Genomic DNA, 21,694 nt, shown 5'->3' with positions numbered 1-21,694 from the left:
CAGAAAGAGCAAGTCGAAAGAGAGCGGCAGACAGAGAGCGAGAGAGACGGCCCACTTGAAGAGAAAGTCCCGCGCCACATGCACAAGGGCTATAATATCTCATATATCATCGTAATGTTACTGTTGGAAGGTTCAAAGGAAGAGGGCGAAAAAAGGCAGTGAGAAAATGGATCTTGGCAAATTCAAAGTAAAAAAAATGAAATAAAATAACCATGGGACATTACCAAGGTTCTGCAGTAGATGACTTGAGAAAGCTAAGGCTGTCACATGCATTTCTTTCCTCCTTTTTTCTCGACGTCTCTTCCATAATTTTGCGTCAAATGTGAGCGGGCAGCCTTTTCTTTTCACCTTCCCCTCTTCACATCCATTACCTTTGGAGAGATGCAAAGTGAACATTTCAATTGGATTGCAATGGCCAGTTAGCGCTGCTTTGATCCCCACTCTGCTATTTGGGGCCTCCATTGTTCCTGATTTGCTGCCTTGATTTGCTTGCCTGGGGATAATGGCCGCAGAACTGCAGTCTGGCCTTCACCCGTCTACCTATTTTTTCCTCATCTGAAGCGCATAACAAATGACAGTTCCATGTGCAGCGCGACATAGAGTAGCGTCGTGTATCCTACCGTTCAAATTCTTAAGTTGCAGAATCAAAAATGCTCAATCCCCATGTGAGCTGACACCAAGCACTTTGGGCGTTAACTCCCGAGATACGGCGTACCTTCAGTTGAGAGGCGGCCTAGAATAAAGAGAAGCGGCTGTTCGCCTGCAATTTTGTCGGGACACGTCGACTTTCTTTTATCAATCAAACGCTGGCAAGATGAAGATTGATGCAGCGCAGACTTCAAGCATGCACTCATCTCGAGATTGTTGGAATTTGGCGCGTTCAAAAAAAAAAAAAAAAAAAAACACCTTTCAAAACAGCGTATCCACAATTACGCCCGTCGTTGTCGAAGTGCTTCTTTTTTTTTTTTTTCCTTTAACACATCAATTTATTGTTGGGTACAAAGTCAAGGATAATAGAATTTTTTTTTTTTCAACAGGGCAACAGGCTTTTTTTATATATGACACAGAGTTCACAGAGTGCGGTTATGTACGTAGTGGTAGGTATAAAAAGGAATAAGCAATTTATATAAGATAGAACCTCCTGCTCATCACGTTCACTTATATTCCAGGATGGTCGTGATTTCTAATAATTGTAGCAATCTTATAAGGATATGTTGCTTATAAGGTTATGTTGCATTAGTCAGAACAGATTGCTTTACAGGCTGTTACCGTATTTTGAGGACTAAAATGAAATTTTCTCCAAAATCAACAGTGCACCTCCAGGATGTTGTGCTCCACCATACTGTCTCAAACTCAATTGCACTTTAGAGGAAAAAGAAAAATCGATATGAATCAATGTTTTCTCACGAACACCTACATTTTATTTGACTGTTTACACGTTGCTTTATGAATATGGACTGGCGCTGATGGCGATGATCAGTGTGCCATTCGCACGTACCTGCAGCAAGTGTAAATAGAACACGCGGCGAGAATTTGCTCGAGTGTCTGGTCTCCTCCCAGATACAAATGAACAATTTGTTTTCCAATTCTTTGCAAACCTTCATCTCAGACATTCAGCTTTGAAGTAGATAGGGGGGGGAGGAATGCAGGGAGGGGTCTGCGCAGATTGTACGATGCCGTGTTTGTCTTCAAAGGGTCCCGGCTTGCTTACAAATGCGGCGGTGAGTGCAACACCTTCAAGGTAAAATTGATAAATCTCGCTCTTTCATGGCAAAAAAAAAAGAAGTTGAATTTGGATGCTTTTTGGGATGCAAATGTTGTCAAACATAGCAAATAGAATCAAACTGTGCCAAGTAGATAAGATTTGGGGGAAAAGCCAGAAGGTGATTACATTCATGAACATCTACTCGTGTCTGACTCAGCTTCATCACAGAAGATTGCAAACGTGTTTTCGTATTTGCCACACTTAAAAGAACCAAGGTGCAATGTAACATGGAAACCACAATATTTTGCCATAGCGCCAATATTCTTGCTAAAAAATAATCATCCACCTATCTTGTTTGACTGACTGATTCACAATGTAACTTTCTAGAAACTCTACAGGCAAACAAACAAGAAGAGAAATGAGTAAAAAAAGACAAAGAGAAAAGTCATCAATTGTCCATCTGCTGTGGATGACATCCTTTGCACCCTCTCTGTCATGTCTGTCTCATCTGCTTGGATGGACACCGTCTTTCTTTCCCCTTCTTTCTCTGGGATGACTGCCTCACTCAAGTCCCACAAGACACCTTTTTCCCTTCTGTCTCTCGCCTCTTTCTTTCTCTCAGCTGCTACTATCTTCCTCAAACTTTATGAATTAGTTACAACCCCCTCCCTTTCCCCGTCTTCACCTCTTTTACTTTCTCATTTCAGCGTGGCAGCAAATTCAATGTATGCCTCTAGACAAACTGTCTCTCTCGCTGTCTGTCTGTCTGTCTGCCCGTCTTACCTATTGCATCCACCTCAGCCGTCAAACCAAAAACCTCCTTGGGAAAAATACAAGTGTGATTAATTTTGGAGGAGAAATTATATTGATGTATTTTTTTTTTCACCCCCAAAAACGTCTTCCATCCGCAAATGAAATGCAGCTGTGGCTCGAATGAGTTCACAACTCCCTGCCGTCCACTCATTTCGTTCATTTCTTCTTTTTTCCTAGATTGGGCAGACACAGGGGGTGGCGTGTATGCGTGTGTACATGCATGTGTGTGTGTGTGTGTCCGACTCCTTTGTGACCGCTTTTCTGAACCCGGAGCCTCCCTGCACAGAGGGAAATGGCGGACTGTGGCAACGACAGGGCAGTTTTACAGTGTAGCGGGCTGAATGTTAAACTTATATTTAATGTATGACATTTCACACAAATCATCCGGCCACAGACATGACCCTGGGGTATTCCGCAGATTGCTTTTTCAGTGCCTCAGCAACTGTGGGATTGTTCGTCCCACTGAGAGAGGAGAGAGAGAGCGAAAGACAGAGAGCGAGGGAGAGAGAGAGAGTTTTGAAGGAGAAAAAAAAAAGACTTTGAATTTGGTGGAATGATCGCCCTCTCGCCACTTTGTTGGAAGCTTTTTTTTTTTGGTTCTTTTTCTCTGTGATATCATGATCGCAGGCCGTGCCAAATTGAAAACATCTTTGGCAGTCTGGAGGCTGTATGAAATACCCATACATTATATGTCGTACAACACCAGATTGGATAGCAAAACAATTATGCCGCTTTGCCGTCTCGAAAGATCCTCCCCGCGCCCCTCTCAGGCCTCCCCGTCCTTTAATTTCTCCGAAGAAAAAAAAATGCTGTAAATATTGCACGTCTGATTCCCTCTGTGGGGATACATGATATGGAAATAGCGGCAGGCACAATAAGTTCATGAATACGCAGCGAGGGAGGCCCGAGTGTGCCCCTCAAAAAACACTCAGGCGCTGAAAATAAATATAGGGCTGCGGCAAGCTTTTCAAACTGCCCTAAACCATACAAGCAAAGCAGAAAAAAAAAATAAAAATCAACATTTTCTTGGCCTTTCTTGTCAGCGCAGCCTTGCAAAACAAAGCATTGATACCAACTGACTGTGGTAAGCGTCATCCATTTTATCTGAAGGGACATTTTTCAACATTTTGGCCCGTTTTGTTGCTGCCAAGAGCCGCGCCGTCCACTAAATCAGCGTCACTCTCTCTTCTCAAGGTTAGAGAACGCGAGTGGGGAGTTAAGGAGCATTAGGGCATGCTTACCTGTCACACTCAAAATAGCATGGACACACACCTGTGCGCACACGTACACAAACAAATCAACGTACGCGTGAGAGAAGAATTAGGCCACAATGGAAGCAAAAGATGTTTTGATTTTACAATTCACAACTGTATGAGATGAAAGTCATTTATTATTTTATCTTATTTTTATTTTCATAATGCTGTGACTTATTTTTCATGGAATAAAACACATTCTTGTAACGTTCTAAATTTCCTTTATTCTCTAAATATGTCCCAACATTCTTTTCATACCATTTTGCATAAATTGCAACTTTTTCTTCTACCATAATAACATCCTAATTTCAATGCATGCATTTCTCATAACAAATTTAATCTTGTAAAAAAGATTATATTTACCAAACATTATTTCCTAATATTATGATTTTCTTATTTGCATTCCAACTCATAGCGTCAATCAATTCCGCTTTATTGGGCAAAGTCAAAAATGCATTGCAATTGTGTTTCTGCAGCAGCTACTAACCGCATTGTCAATTGTACCAACCTATATATAAAAATAACACGACCTCATCACACGCCCAAGCATGAAATATTTGGGCAGATGAAGGCTAAAAAATACTTCAAACTCACAACACAATTTGGCAGCGTACTCATGAGAAACAAGTGAGTGCATGATGTCTAATTATGCAGACACGTTTGATAGGGTTCGCAATGTCAGCACTGTAAACACTACAAGAGAGATAACAAAGAAAATCATAGACTGTAGTGTAGTAAAGCCCCCTTGAAACCACACACCCAAATACACAAACACTCACTCACAAGTCCCGACCACAGCCTACAGCATAATTAGCAGTTTTCCCTGAGGGCGGGCGCTGGGAAACCTGTTCCTAATTGGAACCCAGTTGGGATTTTACATGGATTAAAATACATGAGGTTCGTGTAAAAGGGAAACACACACACTTGTAAAAAGGGAATAAAAAGAGCCCAATAAGTTGGCAACTTTTACCCTAAATTTTTATTTACGCTAAACCCAGCATGATCCGCGCTGTCTCGCTCCACGCGGCTCGAGTGAGTCTCCAAAGGACAATTACAGAACTATTTTGGCCCCTTCTGTTTTGTATTCTGTTTTTTTTTTCCCCCATTCTTTTATTTGTGTTCCATTTCCCTGACTTAAGCTGTTGTTTAATGGACAGCATCGTGACAAGAGAGGAGTTTGCGATCAGATTGAAGCTGCTTGGCCTTTTTGCCAATTTGCCAGCAGCCTCCTCTGTACTTGTGAGACGGCCAATTAGCTGACCATCTGACAGAGGCTCTCTGACCGTGGCTATTAAAACACCAAGACACACACACACAGTACATACATACACAACCATCAAGTGCAGCGCGCCTATGACTAGCCGTCTCTATCTGCAGTTTTTGTGCCTAGATCTCACCCCTCACCTTGTACTCACAATTAGGATGGGCGCGCACATACAAAGATAGGCCTGCAGGCATTTTCCTTGCCGCCTAAAAGACGTGCTCTCTGACCCCCACCAAGCACAGACACACACGCACACACACACCACCAGTTTGCCATCATAGCTCCTCGTCCGAAAATGTTTCCTTTCTCCTTCTGTATGCAAGGCCTCCTCTTATATCATCAAGATCCAGTCTCTTATCTCTCATGTTTTGTGTTTTTAAGGTTTATTTTATCAATTGAAATTCCACATGTAATATAATTAGCAACTGTAAATAAAAAACAAATTATTTACATCCACTGACACAGCATTAATTGTATATGTACAAATTAATGACCATCAACTACAAATAGTTTTGTTTTTCTATAAGATTTGCAGAGCAGTAACACCAATTGATGTATTGTTAAAAATATCTCACTGACAGTGTCACTAAAATGTGAGCAACATTTGGCAAAAACAAAAATCGAATTAAAATGTTTGTATCCAAGTACCTAATGAAGTGTTTTGTGAATATTTACAAGTAGAACAAATGTGTGACCAGAAATGTAATCTATTCAAGGACAACTGAAAATGTCAACAACAAAAAAATGGAAGAAAGAAATACATATATATTAGAAAATTACTATTAGCCATACAGGTGGACATAATGGACAGAAAAGTGGTTTTGAAAAAATTATACAAATAAATTTCATTATTTAAACGAGATACCAAAAAAGACATTTGGAAAGAAGCACAAAAGCAACTCGGAGAACCTCTCCCCCCTGAAGTCTGCACCTTTAAGCAACACCCCCCCCAAAAACAGCCCAAGCTTTCTAACCCAAACACCCCACCTCCCTACAACCCTGTCTTTGTTGTCCATCAGTGGTTTGTTTTAAGCCTCAGCTCAGATGGCGTCACCCCTCTCCCTCCATGGTCAAGTTCAAGGGTCCTCTGGAAACACACCGGGTGGTTGTGGCGTATGCATGTGTGCGTGTGTGTATGTGTTTGTGTCTGTGTGTGTGCCTGTGTGTGTGTCGGGGCAGGGGCAGGGGGGTCTATAAACATACAAGGCGTACATGCTTGTGCACCAGCCGCACACATGAACACCCTCGGCCATATTCATCACAAGGAACTATCCATCCATCCATCCATTATAAAAGAATATAAATAAAAATGAATGTCATAAGAGCACACTGGGCGGAAAGGTTTTTAAAAAGCATGCTTTTAAAAAAAAAAAAAAAAATACGTCAAGAATAAAACGAAATGCACTGACACCTACACAGTGTTGGCGGCGCACCTGCCTCCTCAAGGTCTGTCGGCTGCAGTCAAAATGGTGGACACAATAACGGCGGGCTTTGATTCCTAATATGGAGGAAACAATTCTATTTTTTCACTGGGGCAGCTCATACCGGGCGCTCCAAATTCAACCTCTCTCTCGCTCTCTTTCTCTCGCTCACAAACACACACACGAACATGCACACACACCCTATCTCAGTCTATTTGGTGATATATGTGGACATCAGTGTGCATGTCAGCGGCAGCAGAAATTTAAGGAAAGGGGAAAGCGGGGGTGATGCACGTTCACAAACCTGTCTTCCAAATATGCACTACTCAAGGTGAATTATTACATTTCCATACTCGGTCGACTTTCAGATTAAAACATTTGAATAAAATAAAACTGAAATAAAACAAACAATTATTTGCATTTGAAATGCAATCTTTCCTTCGGTCTCGCGCTTAATCCTAATTAATTTTCATATAATTCTTTAGAGACTATTTCATTTCCAGAATTAACACAAAAGGAACTCTTCTCACCAAAGATAATTATACAGTTAAAGAGAGTTTGCTCATTAAAAAAAAAATCCCATCTGCATGACATCAAATATGAATCTTTGATCTATCTCATTCTGTCCCTGATGGTTAAATGCCGTTAATTATATTCTGTGGGAAAAATTAACTTCCTTGGAATAATTAACACAGCGACTGTACATTTGTGTGCTGCTATATTAAATCCTGCGACAAACAAAATTATACAGATCCCCGAAAGCCATCCACTGCATATCAATAACATGCAGACATTTCTGTAAATTTTTGCATGATGTGAAAATTGCACAAAGCTCATATATGACCCTCACATATATGTTCTTATATGATGACAGGAGGGGGACCTTCTCCCTATCTTATTATACGCCCCTATAGAATATCACCATCTCCCTGGTCTGTGTGTACATACACAGTCAGATGATTCATATTATCTTTACCACCCAACTCCTTGCTATAACCTTCCTTCCTGCCCACCATTATGTAAAACTATGGATTACCTTCGGTATGTGTGCAAATCCCACATTTGCGAGCGTGTCGCATGTGTGTTTGGGATGGATGTTGTATATACATCCATGCATGCATGTATGTATGCATCAGACCCCCCCCTCCACACCTCGCTTGTGCCTCCCACATCTATCATACATCCATAGGTCTATCAGCTCCCCGAATGAGGTGTGGGGAGAGAAGAAGGGACATGGGTGGGGTAGCGGCGGAGCTGGGGAGGCAGGGAGGGGGACGTTAGGTGGGGGGGACAAGAAATAAATTTAACCCCCTCCCTTACTTTAAAAATGCACATACATTTCCATACATTGAAAAGGCAGTGAGGTGCACACACCCTTGCTACTCTATCCCCAATATGCACCCCCCCCCACACACACACACAAACACACACATACAAGAACAGTGAATACAACAAAGATGGATGTGTGTGTCCCGTTCAGTGGGTGTGGGTGAAAGTCTAGCCCTTCGCCATATTTATCTTCATAAAAGCACGAGGTGCATGTGTGTTTGTTTGTTCTATACTCTTCATATCGTGTATTTGGGTTTATTTTTTGTAAAGATTTACCACACCTGAAGAAAAAAGTTTTTAAAAAGTGTACTTATATTTATATATCGCACCTAAAAAAAGGATTTCGATGTATTTCCTTACAGTAGATCGTGACATCGTATTTTCACCACAGTAAAATTGTTAATGCAAGAATTCCAAACTTTTTTTTTTTTAAAAGTAAGCAATGGGGAGCTTAAACCAGAAGCATCACCTTCCGCTAAAAAAAGCAGCTGCAACCTCACTTTTTGTTGATAATGACGGGCCTGTTGTGAGACACAAGCGCGCGATTGTTCAGCAGGACGAGTTTGTTCAGCAGAAGTGATTTTGGGCTTTTTGAAAGTTCCATTTTGCACTCCCCAGGCGCCGCATATAGGCCACCCCAGGGAGGCGTGTGTGTATGTGTATATGTGTGGTGCTCTATTGTGTGTGTGTGTAGTGTAAAATATTCTGACTGAACTGTCTTGTGGTTCATGGAGCAGGGAGATGTGTCCTGCCTCTTGCATTCTAATGTGAGTGGCTTTTGGAAGTAAAAGTAAACAGATATGCTTGCTTGGATGCACTCATGCAATTGTGTGTGCTCGTGTTTGTGTGTGTGTGTGTGTGGCAGGAAAAACCTGCTTTGAACCTGCATGTATTAAGATGCACATGTAAACAAGTCATATGTTTTGCTTCGTCACTTTGATAACCTCATCAGTATTTTGCAAAAATGATAAAAAAGTAAATAAAAAAAATAGGCTTGCTTCAAATGATTACGGAAAAAGCACCACCTGTTTTTGTACCTGACAATTTTCAAACATTGTCTCCGCGGTCTTAAATAATTGTCCATATGGCACCTGTACGACTGTAATATAAGAAGGTAAGGGCTCTCTTGGCTAGGATGTTATAACGGAGGTGGAGAGAAGGCTAAGATGGGGCCCTTCAAACAAAATATGACCCCCGTTAAAACGATCCCATTCCTACGGTGGACCATATTTCCTGCACCTCTTCCCTCTCTGGTTCCCGCTTCCCCGTTCGAGCACAGATGTGCTCTCTGTCACGGCCGCGATGATAAATTAGCGCGGCTGCTGCCGTGTGAAATAGGAGCCGGTGTCTGGGTGCAGAGGGCGATCCGGTGGACAATGCCAGGGATGAGCCACTGCTAGTTCAGCTGTGGAGGAAAGCTTTAGATGGGACCGTGTCATGGGTTGGGATTGCTGCCAGAACCCTGACACTTTGCTGGATGCTCCTTCGGTTTAACACCCTCACTATTTTCTACCTTTGCATTCAATACAACTGGTTAGTGCAATTTGTTTGTTTCAAGTACAATCAATTGGTGTGTGTGTGTGTGCATGATAGGGGTGGGATCTGGAAGCAGCTGCATGCACAATATGTGTTTTCTTTGTGTGTGCCGGATTCTTTTACCTGCAGGCTTTGGTTGGTGCGTGTTAGTGTATGTGTGTGTGTGTGTGCAGACATGTGTTTCTTATGAAGTAAGGCCCATGCCGGGCAAATTAATTCTCAGAAGTTGCGTGGCAGGGGCTCTCCTTCCCTTTGAAATGGGGCATACGGCTCCCTGTAATCAATAAGTCAAGCCATCTTGGCTGCATGTTGCAACCCCCCGGTACACAGATGAAGAAGCCCAATTTACTCATCATAAATTCTGATTCCCACAATAAATATGAGAGGAGGTCCCTGGGTATTTGAATATGTGGAATCTCAGGGGTGTTTGAAATGCCGAATGGCTCTCGCCTCCGCCTGCAGTTGCTTTTGTTGGGCCGAACGCGAGCTTTGTGTTGAATAATAATGATGCGTGGTCAAGAATATTTATTTTTGATCTGAAAAGATGAAAACACACCAGGCCCGGGACTTGCTTGACTCATACAGATGTCCAATCCCATCGTACGTTTGATGCATTTCATGTTTTCGTCTACCTTTTGGAACACATTGCTCCGCTCCCGCATCTTGGCATTTTCTAATAAGGCCCGACAGCCACCTCCAGACAAGCGGTGACGTGCTCGGGCAAAGGCACGTGACGTTTGGGGACACGCTAATCTATGGGACAAGCGGTGTCTCTCCCGTTTATAGCCTCATGTTTAAATTCGGGGAGGGGGAAACGGTCCAAAATTTGCCGCACCTACAATACATGGATGTGACTGAGGCCTCTTGCATCTGTTCAAGCAACTCAAGAGCATATTGTAGCACTAAATCTTTTTTTTTTTGCAGTTGAGTGTCGGTCACAGCATACATTTTTTATTATATTTAGTGTTTTCACGCATGTGTGGCGACCATACGTACTGTACATGTGGGTAAACGTGATTTAAAGCAACATGGCATCTCTATAACAAGTGGTTTTGTTTGGTGGCAAAGATCTACATGACATTTATGAGCCACGGTGAATGTTAGGACAAAAACGGCATGACAACACGTGGCCCGGTATGAACAGCTTTACTTTTATAAATGGCACCAGGGGCACTTAGCAACGAATCGGAATATGCGTTTCTATCTCCATCACAATTATAACATGATGTCGGCAGTGCTCACATCCCAAATATTTTTAAAATATGCAATGAGCAACACTATCCATCAGCCATGGATTTAAAGATATCCTTTGCTGTGAATTAGAATTATTTATATCACAAGTGGTGTTTTTTTGGGGTTATTAAAACAGAACTTAAAGATCCTACATGCATCTCAAAAAATCCCAACTAGAGGCAATTAACTGTTGCGAATTACTAACGAGAGGAGAGCGCAGTTTTCAGTGTTAGTCAATACAGACGTTTTCGTTGGCGGGGAAGCATTACGAGCGCTAATTCCTCACCTGGTAGTTACATGCGTGAAGAGCTAATCCATAAATCTGCTCCTAAGTGGTTCATCAGTGAGCGCCCCGCCATTGAACGTCGTCAATTAAGACGCCTAAATGCCTGGCTAATTACACTCTGAATGTAACACCCTGTCTCTCGCATGATTACAACTCTCTCACACCTCACTAATTGCGGCCATTTTTTTTTAACAGTGAGGTTTTAGAGTCTTTAAAGGTTTGATTGGCAAAACAATTTCCAACGCCATCACCAATTACAATCAAACAGCTTCCAAGGCCAAGTGTAATGATAAAGATTTCTAATGAATGCATGTTTAAGGTCACTGAATGTTCACTACTGATAAAATACAATATGTTGTTGAAGTATTGTTGGGGTTATTATTGTAACTAAATATTGAAAAAAATAGTGATGTTGAGCAAAAATCATACGGCTTGTACTTAGATTAAAAACCGTCCATCTGGCCATAAATTATAAACATAATAACCAGGATGAAAATCCACAGTTTTTGTGGAAAACAATTCTCGGAAGACACACAAAGCATCATTTAAGATTGTTTTCCATGTGTCATTGTTTGAGTGGTTATCTTATTATTTTTTTTGACAATGTTTGACCATTGAGAATATTAAAATCTTATAACAATAAATAGGTATGATGGCAACAGCAATGATTTTAAAATATAAACTGCATACATTTTTTAATTCATGAAAATTACTTTTTGTATTGCACATCCTCCATTTTTGTATATTTGACTATGTTGTGGCCAATTTTTTTGTCAAAGCTGCTACTAAATTCTCATGAGAGTCTGGCGAGTACTATCACAAGTCAGCGTCAAAAATAACAGACGAGAGCGTTTGGAGGAAGTGGCGGCGGCGGAGGTCTCGTGAAGAATGAGAGGCGATAAAGATCTGCTCCGGGCCTCTCCTTGCCTTGGCCCACAGGTCTGAAGAGCAGAGCAAATTGCGCCTGAAAGGAGATGATACTCATCGGAATGTTAATGGCGCTGAATATTTCAGAGGTGGGATCATCTCATGGCAGGAGGAGGATGGGTCGGTGGGTGGGTTTCCGAAAGCATTTAACGTTTGAGGTTCAACTCTGTTATTGTAAAGCCCGAGTCAAAGATGATTCCGACGCGCAGCTAACAAGGCCAGTGAGCTGTCGACGAGGTTTGATCTCTCCCAAAACACACTGAAAACTTAATGCTCCTCAGGAATTTCTGATCACTCACAGTAATAATTCAAATCTCCTTTTTTAAAAATTGTTTTGGTCACGTTATAGTCGACTTTAGATTCACTGGACTTCCCGATGCAACTTCCTGCGAACTTTTTCTTTGTTTGCGGCGGACATTTATCAATCTCAGGATGTGCCGTAGCCTTGAGCGATAAACGCAGATAACTCGTATTCCTTGTGATTCTTTGTCCGCACATGTGTGATTGTAAAACAAAAGACATATGGAAAATCCAGTAACAGTGGCAAAAGTGGTTCTTTTTGAAGAAGAAGAGAAACATCATGGGACTTATAAAAAGTATACAAAAAAATAAAGGGTGAGTAGGGGATGTCTATACAAACATCTGTCTTCCTCCCCTTAATTCAATCAAAAGACTTTTCTTTAGCCTTGAGAGTAAGACAGAAAGAGAGAGGGCTCTTATGTGCAGTGAAAGTTAAAAAAAAAAGATGCAGGAAGGGAGGAGGAAGTAAGGGGGTCTAAAATTAAGAGAATTATTGCATGTTCCCAGATGTGTGCAAGGAAGATGACCTGCAAGTCAAAGTTGTCCCCCATCAATCATTGCCATATGCTCCCGAAGAAATGGATCCTGCAGGACACTTCATATTCTTCCTTCTGATTAGTTCATTTGAGAGATGAAGGAGGGGACGGGATGGGATGGTGGGCTGGGGTGGGGTGCATTGCGGCTGGCGTTCTTTACAAATAGATGGCCTCAATGTAACCCAAGACCGGAGAAGGTTCAATGTCAAAGTGAAGGCTCACTATTTAGGACTTCTGGGATTTTTTTTCTCTTCCTCTCATGGCTACCTTTTTCCCCCTCCACCTTCTTTTTCATCAGCGTGTGTGTTTCTACCTTTATCTGCTTTAATTACTCGAAGTAAGTACATACAAATAAATCAATTAATACGTTATTTTTGGTTAATGTGTACTTTGACTGAAATGTCACTTTCAGGTACTTTCAACAAGACTGCTTAGCGTTGATTGATCAATGAGCCGGCATTCACCCTCCTTACTTAATCCGTTGGCTTCTTCCCTCTCGTGACTTGGCGCTCCCTCCGCTCACCTTTCACTCCCGGGGCATCGGTAATTATCGGCGGGGTCTTAGTGACTGCAAATGAAATTACCATTTAAGAGAGTGAGGGAGAAAGAGACATCCCCTTTGCCATAGGAGGGGAGCTTAAGTGAGGCGGCTCGGATTTCAGCTATTGATTTTTAAACTGCTACATCGGGGTGTAATGCTTTCATAATTTCAAATAAACTGTCCGGTAAAACGAAGTACTAATGAGAGACTGAGGAAGGGCGTACAGAGCAAAGCTAGGGGTTGAATTTTAAGTGTTGATGCATGTAGGACATCAAAGTAAAGCGCTAATTAGGTAAAACGATTCTTGTGTCGATCAATATGGAGCTGTAAAATTCTGGAAATTCCAATTTGAGATGTTTGTATCATATTTTGTCACAAATAGTTAAGGCTGAATATCCAGAGAAAAGTGCAACAAGCAAAATCAGGATATGCCAGTTTGTGCTCTGTTATCAATCTTTCAAACTTGAAATATGTGTGTAATGGTAACTTGGTGAAACAAGTTAAGTCACTGATAAGGCACTGAGAGATGAAGATTTTTTTTTTTCCCTTTGTTTTGGATTAAAACACATAAAGCCTAATCGGTCTCGCTCTTTCTGTTTCCCACCACAGACCGCGGGCCGTTGGAGGCATCTTAAAAATCTCTTACATCTGGAGGAGCCATAATTCACAGGATTTGGCCTGACAGCCATGACAGCCATTGGGGCGGCCAGCAACAACTGTCTCCTGTGTTAGCAGCCCAGTATGTGTCTGAGAGAGAATGAGAGAAAGAGAATAATATTTGTATGCCTTTTTAGTGTACATTTAATCTATGCAGATGCTATTAAATTTGCTCTGATTTGATATCAATAATATGATACATAAGAGCAATATATTTTGAATTATTTCTGAATTACAGTCAGGGTTAGGTGCAGCAACAGGTTGTTGTTTTTCTCAAACGTCATTGCTCCACGCGATACGGCCCTAAATATTCCACACGGACAGTAGCGATCATTTCCAAGCCTAAAATCCTGCATTCCACATTCCTCATTCAGACGGCTTGCCTGCTAAGCCGGGCACCACATGAACAGCCATTGTTAGAGAAGGAGAGGAGGAGGGTCATGTATTTCTCTCTCTCCGGCCATCCATCTGTCCGTCGATCTATGTGTCGGTCTGTATTCTCTTGTCACACATCCACGTCTGCCTCTTCTTGTCCGCCTTCATCTCTCTTACGTGTCGCTTTACTGCCCACTCCTACCGTTCGCCTACCACCTCGTATTTCTTTTATCCTCGTCTATACCTCACTTCTGGTTCCCACTGATGTTGTTAGGCTGGCAACTCTTTTACGATGCCTTCTGCTTCCTCTGTCTTTGTGTCCCTCTTGATTCCCTCTGCACGTCTCCTTTCCTGTCTGCGTTTCCAGAAATTCATGTCGAGCTTTTCTTCACATTAGATACAGATTTATGACCTACAGCCTGATCCCCATGGTCACTAAATTTGATACCATAGACTAAGCCACGCTGTTTTCTTGTATGTTCGGACTTCACCGTGCTTGCGGGTAGGCTCGGCAACACCTGTCGGGTTCCAAGATGGCTGATTTATTTTAAATCGCTTAGTGCCTGATTTAAATGTACATACTATATATATATATTAGCGTTATTATTCTTCGCTTTGCGTAAGGCAGACACTGAGGTTGTTGGAGCTGTAGCAAGGTGTGTGTGAGGGGTGTCCGTGTGTGTGTGTGTGTGTTTGTGTTCATGTGGGGATGGAAAAAAAATGCCTTTTGAGGCCGCACATTTGGTTTTATTTTCATTGCATTTACGTCATTTAATTTATCTTTGAAAGGAGTAAAATATATTTAAAAACATCTAATTATATATCAGGTGGCACTGTAGTTATATTATAAATGTATTTACAAACCTGACGTATGTATTACAAATTATTTTGATGAGCACATTTTTCAAAAATGAGCGTATCATTTTTAGAACTGTTGGAACATTTTGTTCTGAAACACATTTGGAGTTTAGCTCATATGAGTGTGATCATTCTGTTCAGCTGTTGAAATGATTAATGTCATATCATATTTTAGGAGATTATACACGGAGGTAAAGCAAGATGGTGTGCATTAAAAGGGAACTAGCATTTTTTTTTGTGCTCATTCTTTTTTCTTATTTTGTTCTCACGGATGACACCATCTCTAAATATTCAATTGTATAAACATATACTCTTTGAAGTGAGAAAAAAATGAATAATAAAATAAAATAGAAGACAAACAGGTGGAAAAGAATCCTTATAGAGTTTGATAAAGAATTCTGACAGGAGTCACGTCACAGGCGCTTGTCCTCTTGCCATGCATATTTGATTTTCTGTAGGTGGTATTTGTAGTGTATTTATGTTTCCTTATTTGAATCCTATTCCACAAGTTGCCACTGGTGGGGCGCATTACAATGACACCAGCTATTGTAATGTTGTTTGCGCCAAGCGAGGTGGAATTTTCCGTTTGATGTTTGGTTGGGCTGAAATGCACCAAATAAAAGCCTCGCGAGATAAAGGTGTGTTCTTGCACATGTCTGAGTGTGCGCCTGTTGCCTCAAACTATTTATCTGTCACTCAATGTGTGCACATTGTTTGCACTGGTGTGTGTGCGTGTGCTCACATACACGTATAAAAGTCATATCGTGCTTCAGATCAAATGTTGTATCAAGGAGGAGAGTGACAGAGATGGCGAAAGTGATGGCTCTTTAATGTAACCTATCCTATCTCAAACCAAAATAAATAGAAGACCAGAAACACACAGAATAGGCAAGTGTGTTTTAGGGCAAATGGGGTGACATGAAACACTTATACAGAAAAGCGCTGAACACGACGGCGGCTTTGTAGTGACAGGAAAAAAAAGTCCCACCAAAACACCGAAAGAGAATAAATTGGAAGCATTGCAGACTGAAGTTATTCGTACCTGCCTAAGATAAAGTAGAATCCACACAGTTGAACACAATACATTGTGTGACCTGCCATTTCATCTTCCCGTTCATTAGTTATATATTCCCGATAAATAATAGTCATTTATGATTTCCATATGAACGTGTGGTTTGGAAGTAAAGCATGGCTGCATCTGTCAACAAAAAAGTATGTGTCTATCTATCTTTGTCAGCGACTGTCAAAATATCCCAACTCTCTTCATTGTCTTGTTTCCTCTTGACAATATTGCAATGGTTTTCTGGTTCAATAAAATACAATACATGTCAATATATTTTATATGGAGCCTCAAATACCTCCTGTGCTGTGAAGAATAGCCAACTGCATTTTTTGCGGTGATGGGCCATTTCGATTGGTGGCCTTGAGCATTAAGAATTCTGTTTGTTGTAGTAGTTATAGCAAAAAAAATAATCAGGCAAATCTTTTCAGCTTGCTTTGTCGTTCATGCCACATTATACCATTTTCATACTAAATAAATACATATAAAAATCTATAAATAAACACCTATAGTATCTTTACAATATTTTTACTATCATCACACACACGCACGCACACACACATACCCACACACACACTCCACATTCCCTCTCCTTGTCGCCCCTCCCTGTGCCTCAAGCTCTCCTTACCAGGAAATTAACCTTGACATTTGCAACACATAATTCCCTCTAATAAAATAAGCGTGTAAATATATATAAACAAACATGTGAAACATTTACAGATGCAGCAACTAAAGGACCAGCATGAAGTGCTTGGGTATGCTCGGAGAGCATAGAAGTAGATCTATAAATGGCATGCCTCTCCATATTTTAATCCAAAATATGAGCATCTATCCCAAATATAATGTTTATATTATAATAATATTATTATTGTGAGGGATTATACCCTCTTTGAAACAATGTCTGCATGTGGACACCTATGCGTTACTGCATATGCATTTGTAAGCTTTGCACACTAGAATGCTCCCATGGTAATGGGATGACAGTGATGCGGATCCAAAATGGATGATTTTTACTATCTGGACACTGGGGTTGAACCTAAATTGAGACAGAGGTGGGTGGGGGATGGGGTTGAGCGATGCGTGTTGGCAGGTAGTGACTGTATAATACCATCACGGAATACCATCACTCCCCATCTGACCATGCCTCATTTTAGGGCAATAGAACCACATAGGAAAAGGTGTCAATGGTAGATTATTCAAGCTTGGAAAATCACGCCTCATGTTTTTATTCATGTCTGTACCACAAACAACAACAGAATCTGATTTTCAGTGAAAATATTCCCGATCAATACAGTGCTAGAATGTATGTAGTATTTGTCATGATGAGTGCATCAAATGGGGAATTTTATCTTTGACAGAGAGATGGCTAATGGTGGAATTGAGTAATTGAATGTTATTAAAAATATTTGGGTTAATATCATTGGATAATTTTGTTTGTGCTGGAGTGCAATTTCTGAAAGTTCCGGACTCCTGTTTTAAAGCCAGTCATATGTGGAGAATATGTCTGCCCAAATAAGAATATGTGTTGACAAGTTTACAATGAAAATAAATTGCAAATGTCAAAGTAACTTTCTGCCGAATCAAAAAAAAAGTCATTTCAATGGCTCCCAAGGCCAAACACCTCACATTCGCAGTGTAATGGCATCTCCATAGGCCAGTCTAGCTCTAATCACTATCCCTTCCTGCTGGGCCGGAGTCATATCTTGCCGAGCCCGATGACGGTAACTAGGATGAGGTACATGTACCTCCTGCGGATTACATGGCTGTTGTCTCCACAGTGATGGAGACCCTCGCTGGTACAAGCAAATCTCTGTGTGACTTTAGGTCCTTGGCGTGATGCTTAAATGGATGGACTGGCAGATGGAGATCAGCGGTGGTGCAAAATAGCAATACTGAAAGAGCCTATTCATGCAGTGCACACGTTAAATACACAAACATATTCTGGGAATATCAATGGGAGATAAAATAAATAAAAAACATACAGTGATTTATGGATTTACTACTTGGAGAGCCCCCAAAGGTTCCGGGCAGTGAATTTGTGTGTGTGTAATCCATGATTGTTTCAATTTAGACTGGTTTGTAGTGTGAAAGTGGATTGACAGAATATTTTCAAAGCACTGAACATGTTGGAAATATAGGATGGGAGTTGTTTTCGAGGATGGAGTCACGTAGATGCAAAGCTGTAGACTCTTGACATGACTGAGGACCAAGCCACCCAGTGAGAATGATTGGAGGGACTGAAAGTTGGGGTAAAGCCAAATGTCACAGTCCACAAAGCTAAAGTGCTTCTAAAAGTGTTGCTAGGAGCCATGCAGTCGTGAAGCGAATGGTGTAGAACGAGAGGGATGTTCCACATGCAGGATGCTCACCCACACATTTTGGCAGCTGAAAGCCGTTTTGTTTTTTTGGATGGAGCTGTGTAACAAGTCAAGTCTGACCTACTGACTGCTCTGGACTGTCAGTGTGCTGAGAAAGCATGACTATGTTTCCAATCATAAATGCTTAGAATAAAAAGTGCCAACAAACGTCGGAATAAGTTTAAATGCCAGCAGGGGTGAGACATAAATTAAAATAACTTGATAAAAATACAACTTTAGTCTGTGCTAAAAGTAAGGTTGAGAATACCAGAGGTTTAAAAATCTCTGAGAATAAAAAAAATCAAATAATTCCTAACATGCCGTAAAATACCGATATCCTTAAGCAGACGTGTTTTTTTTTTTTTTATGTATAGACTCCTGCCAGTGAATAGTACAGATGAGACACTTAAGGCAAGACAATAGTGTTATAGATTGTGGCAAGAGTTAAATCAATAGACCTTCTGAGGAGTAACAAGACACCCGGTAGCAAGTGCTACTGCTCCACACACATAGAAACAAGAGGGGCTGGGAAACAAATGAGGACTGGCAGACAGAGGCTAGGACCTCAGTGTCACTGACTAGCTATTATATGTGAGTATGTATCTACTGTAAGTATATATTCCGGTTGTGTGTCTGCAGAAACATGTGTTATGGATGTGTTTGTAAAGCATAAGCAAGCGCAAAAAAAAAAAAAATACCTGTGTTTCACTTGTACTTTTATCTCTGTTTCTTGGCCCGGTAATCTCCCACTGGGCATCTAAGCAGAGCCCTATTACTAGCTTTACCACACCCTATATATCCCCAAGATCCTTGTGAGTGAGAGAGAGTGAGAGACAGGGAGAGGGAGACAAAAAAAAACAGACAAAGGGGAGTTGAGCAGAATATTTTGAAAGACAGCGAGACAGGAAGAGAGATAGGATGGCAGAATTCAATGAATCAAGGTTGTCCTTTTCTTCAACAGGCAAGGGGAGGGAGGCTTTGCGTGAAACTTTGGACCTTCACCTCACCATGGTTGTCATCCAAGCTCTATTTGTGAGCACCTCTCCAGGGCAGCTTCCACTAACCCCCCCTTTAGGTCTGACTCCACCTCGACTGTCTCTTCCACCTCTGATCCGGGATCAGCAGTTCCCGGGGCCACGATAGGTGTCGAGGTCCATTAACCCCGGGCAGGTCTTATCATATTCATCAGGAAGATCACAGATGAGACTTCTCTCTGTTTTTATCAGATTTTTCAGGCTTTGAAAAGCTGCCTCAGAAGAGAGGAAGGTTTGTGACAGACTCTGTGACTGTGTATTAGTAGCCCTCAAACACATATTCACTCATATTTTCAGAAACTGTCAGCCATTACCGAGACTGCTTTGATGGGGCTGTCAGTTTTGATTACTTTATAAAACCAGACGATGTCCCCTAATGACCGTACTAATCTTTCCATTTTGAAAACTAATTGTCGAAGGCTAGAAGTCATGGATTGCAATTCATATTTGATTCATTATTGACACGCCTACACACCGAGGACTAGGAGTTCACTATTTCTAAAATTTGTTCGGCCAGGGCTCCACTGTATGGGCAAATTTGCCATTTTCTTTGGTGACAGTGGTGAACTTTCCAAGACCAAACGCAAGGAATGCATCGGAACGATGCGGTCAAAGATACCTCGGCATTGTCCGACAACTTAATTTATTTAACCTGTCTGCATCTTCTGACTTTGCATTTTCTGCTTTTTTGACATTTGGCACCTCATGTCCCAGATGAATTCCACTAAAACGCGAGCCACTTAATCTAATTCAGTGAACAGCACCTCCCTATGTGACCTTTACCCTTAACCCTGACCCACAGCTGCTGTCCCCATCCATGCTCCACAACCACTAATAAATTATTGCTGACTCATCATGATCAATGGCAAGTAATCAAGCTGACATTTAGGGTTCAAGACACATGGCTGCAATGGTCCGAGAGGTGTTGGTCCCTCACGCTGTTCACGAGCCGCAATAGCGAGCTGGGATGCTCAAGTTTAAGGAGGGATATAAACAATATTTATATTTTATAAACAACATTGTGTTCCGAGGGAGTAGATGAAGTTAGAAAATTCTCTCCATACCTTCATATAAGCAAAATCGGTGTCATTATTGAACATCTGGGACATGTTGGAATCCAATCCATATTTAAAGGAACAGTATAAAAATATATAAAAATGTGGCTGTTTGTAGGAAAGAGCGGGGATTATTAAGTTAAATGGATTGCAGATCTATAAAGCAGATTTGTAGACAAAAGGGCTGAGATCACTTTTTGTTGTTATTGTATTTTTTTTCCTTATTCAAGATTACACACATTTTGAAACACACGCACACGTGCACATATCTGCTGCAATCCGCCCTTCATCAACATCCTTCTTGGAAAATCACTGCAGCTCTGAAAAGTCATTTCACCCACGGTACCAGCAGGCCCTTAAAGATTCATATTCCTATTTACTGTCTCCTTCTCTGCTTGTGCGCACACACTCACTCTCGCGCACGTACACATCACACCAACTAACCCAGCAGGGTTAGGTTCATGAATAAAGGAGGGAATTAGAGCAGACCTGGAGAAGTCAGATAGAGAGCGAGAGAGGTGGAGGGAAAGGAGACAGAGAGCTATTAAATTGAATGTAAAGTATCGGCAAGATGGGGCAAATCTGCTGAAGGGAGGCATAATAAGTGGATATCAACAATAATGAAAATTCAGGAGATAAGAGAGAAAGGAGGGAAAGATGATCACAAATAGAAACACGCGCATTTAGTTGTCTCCTGTTACGAACCAATGACGCACGACTTTTGTGATTTAGGATAAATGCCGTCATTTTCATTTGGTCCATTTGAGTAGTTTTGATTCCACTTCCTACTAACATTTTGGAGAGTTTTTTTTCCCTCGACTTCCTCACTTTCTCAAACCTAACACACACAACAACACAGAGCCCCAAAGCCCATGACCAAGGTAAATGGGATGTCAAGTTTCTCTAACCTAAAGCCCCGAGGTGATATTGTGTCAGAGAGTGTTTTATTTTTTTGAAGGACCCTTGGCAGCACAGTCATCGACATGGAATGTACTGCAATAAAAAAAATATTTTGGACAATTGTAATATATTTATAGCTAAAGAAATATTAAATTCTTAGACCAACAGAAGCAAAAATAAATACAGTGATGCTTAGAAATAATGTTTTGAAAAAATGGATTGCTCAGTATTGGGGGAATAGTAACTTTTTTTTG

The 21,694-nt window shown here is 41.2% G+C and overlaps 1 long non-coding RNA gene across 2 annotated transcripts in view; it reads left to right on the top strand.

Annotated features, from left to right (window-relative positions):
• LOC148380669 (uncharacterized) overlaps positions 1 to 21,176 on the top strand; it is a 28,493-nt gene extending 7,317 nt beyond the window's left edge. The window contains exons 3-4 of one of the 2 annotated variants that reach the window (XR_015854659.1): positions 13,754 to 13,883; positions 19,413 to 21,176. This is a non-coding gene — a long non-coding RNA (uncharacterized LOC148380669). Of the gene's footprint in view, positions 1 to 13,753; positions 16,270 to 19,412 lie in introns of those variants that run through there. The other variant, XR_015854658.1, reaches the window with a different exon arrangement.
• Positions 21,177 to 21,694: the final 518 nt, after the last annotated feature.

This window comes from Syngnathus floridae, chromosome 20 (genome assembly GCF_059516105.1).
Source record: "Syngnathus floridae isolate MCC-2025c chromosome 20, RoL_Sflo_1.0, whole genome shotgun sequence".
NCBI classification, from domain to species: Eukaryota; Metazoa; Chordata; class Actinopteri; order Syngnathiformes; family Syngnathidae; genus Syngnathus; species Syngnathus floridae.
This window is presented reverse-complemented; position numbering and strand designations above follow the sequence as displayed.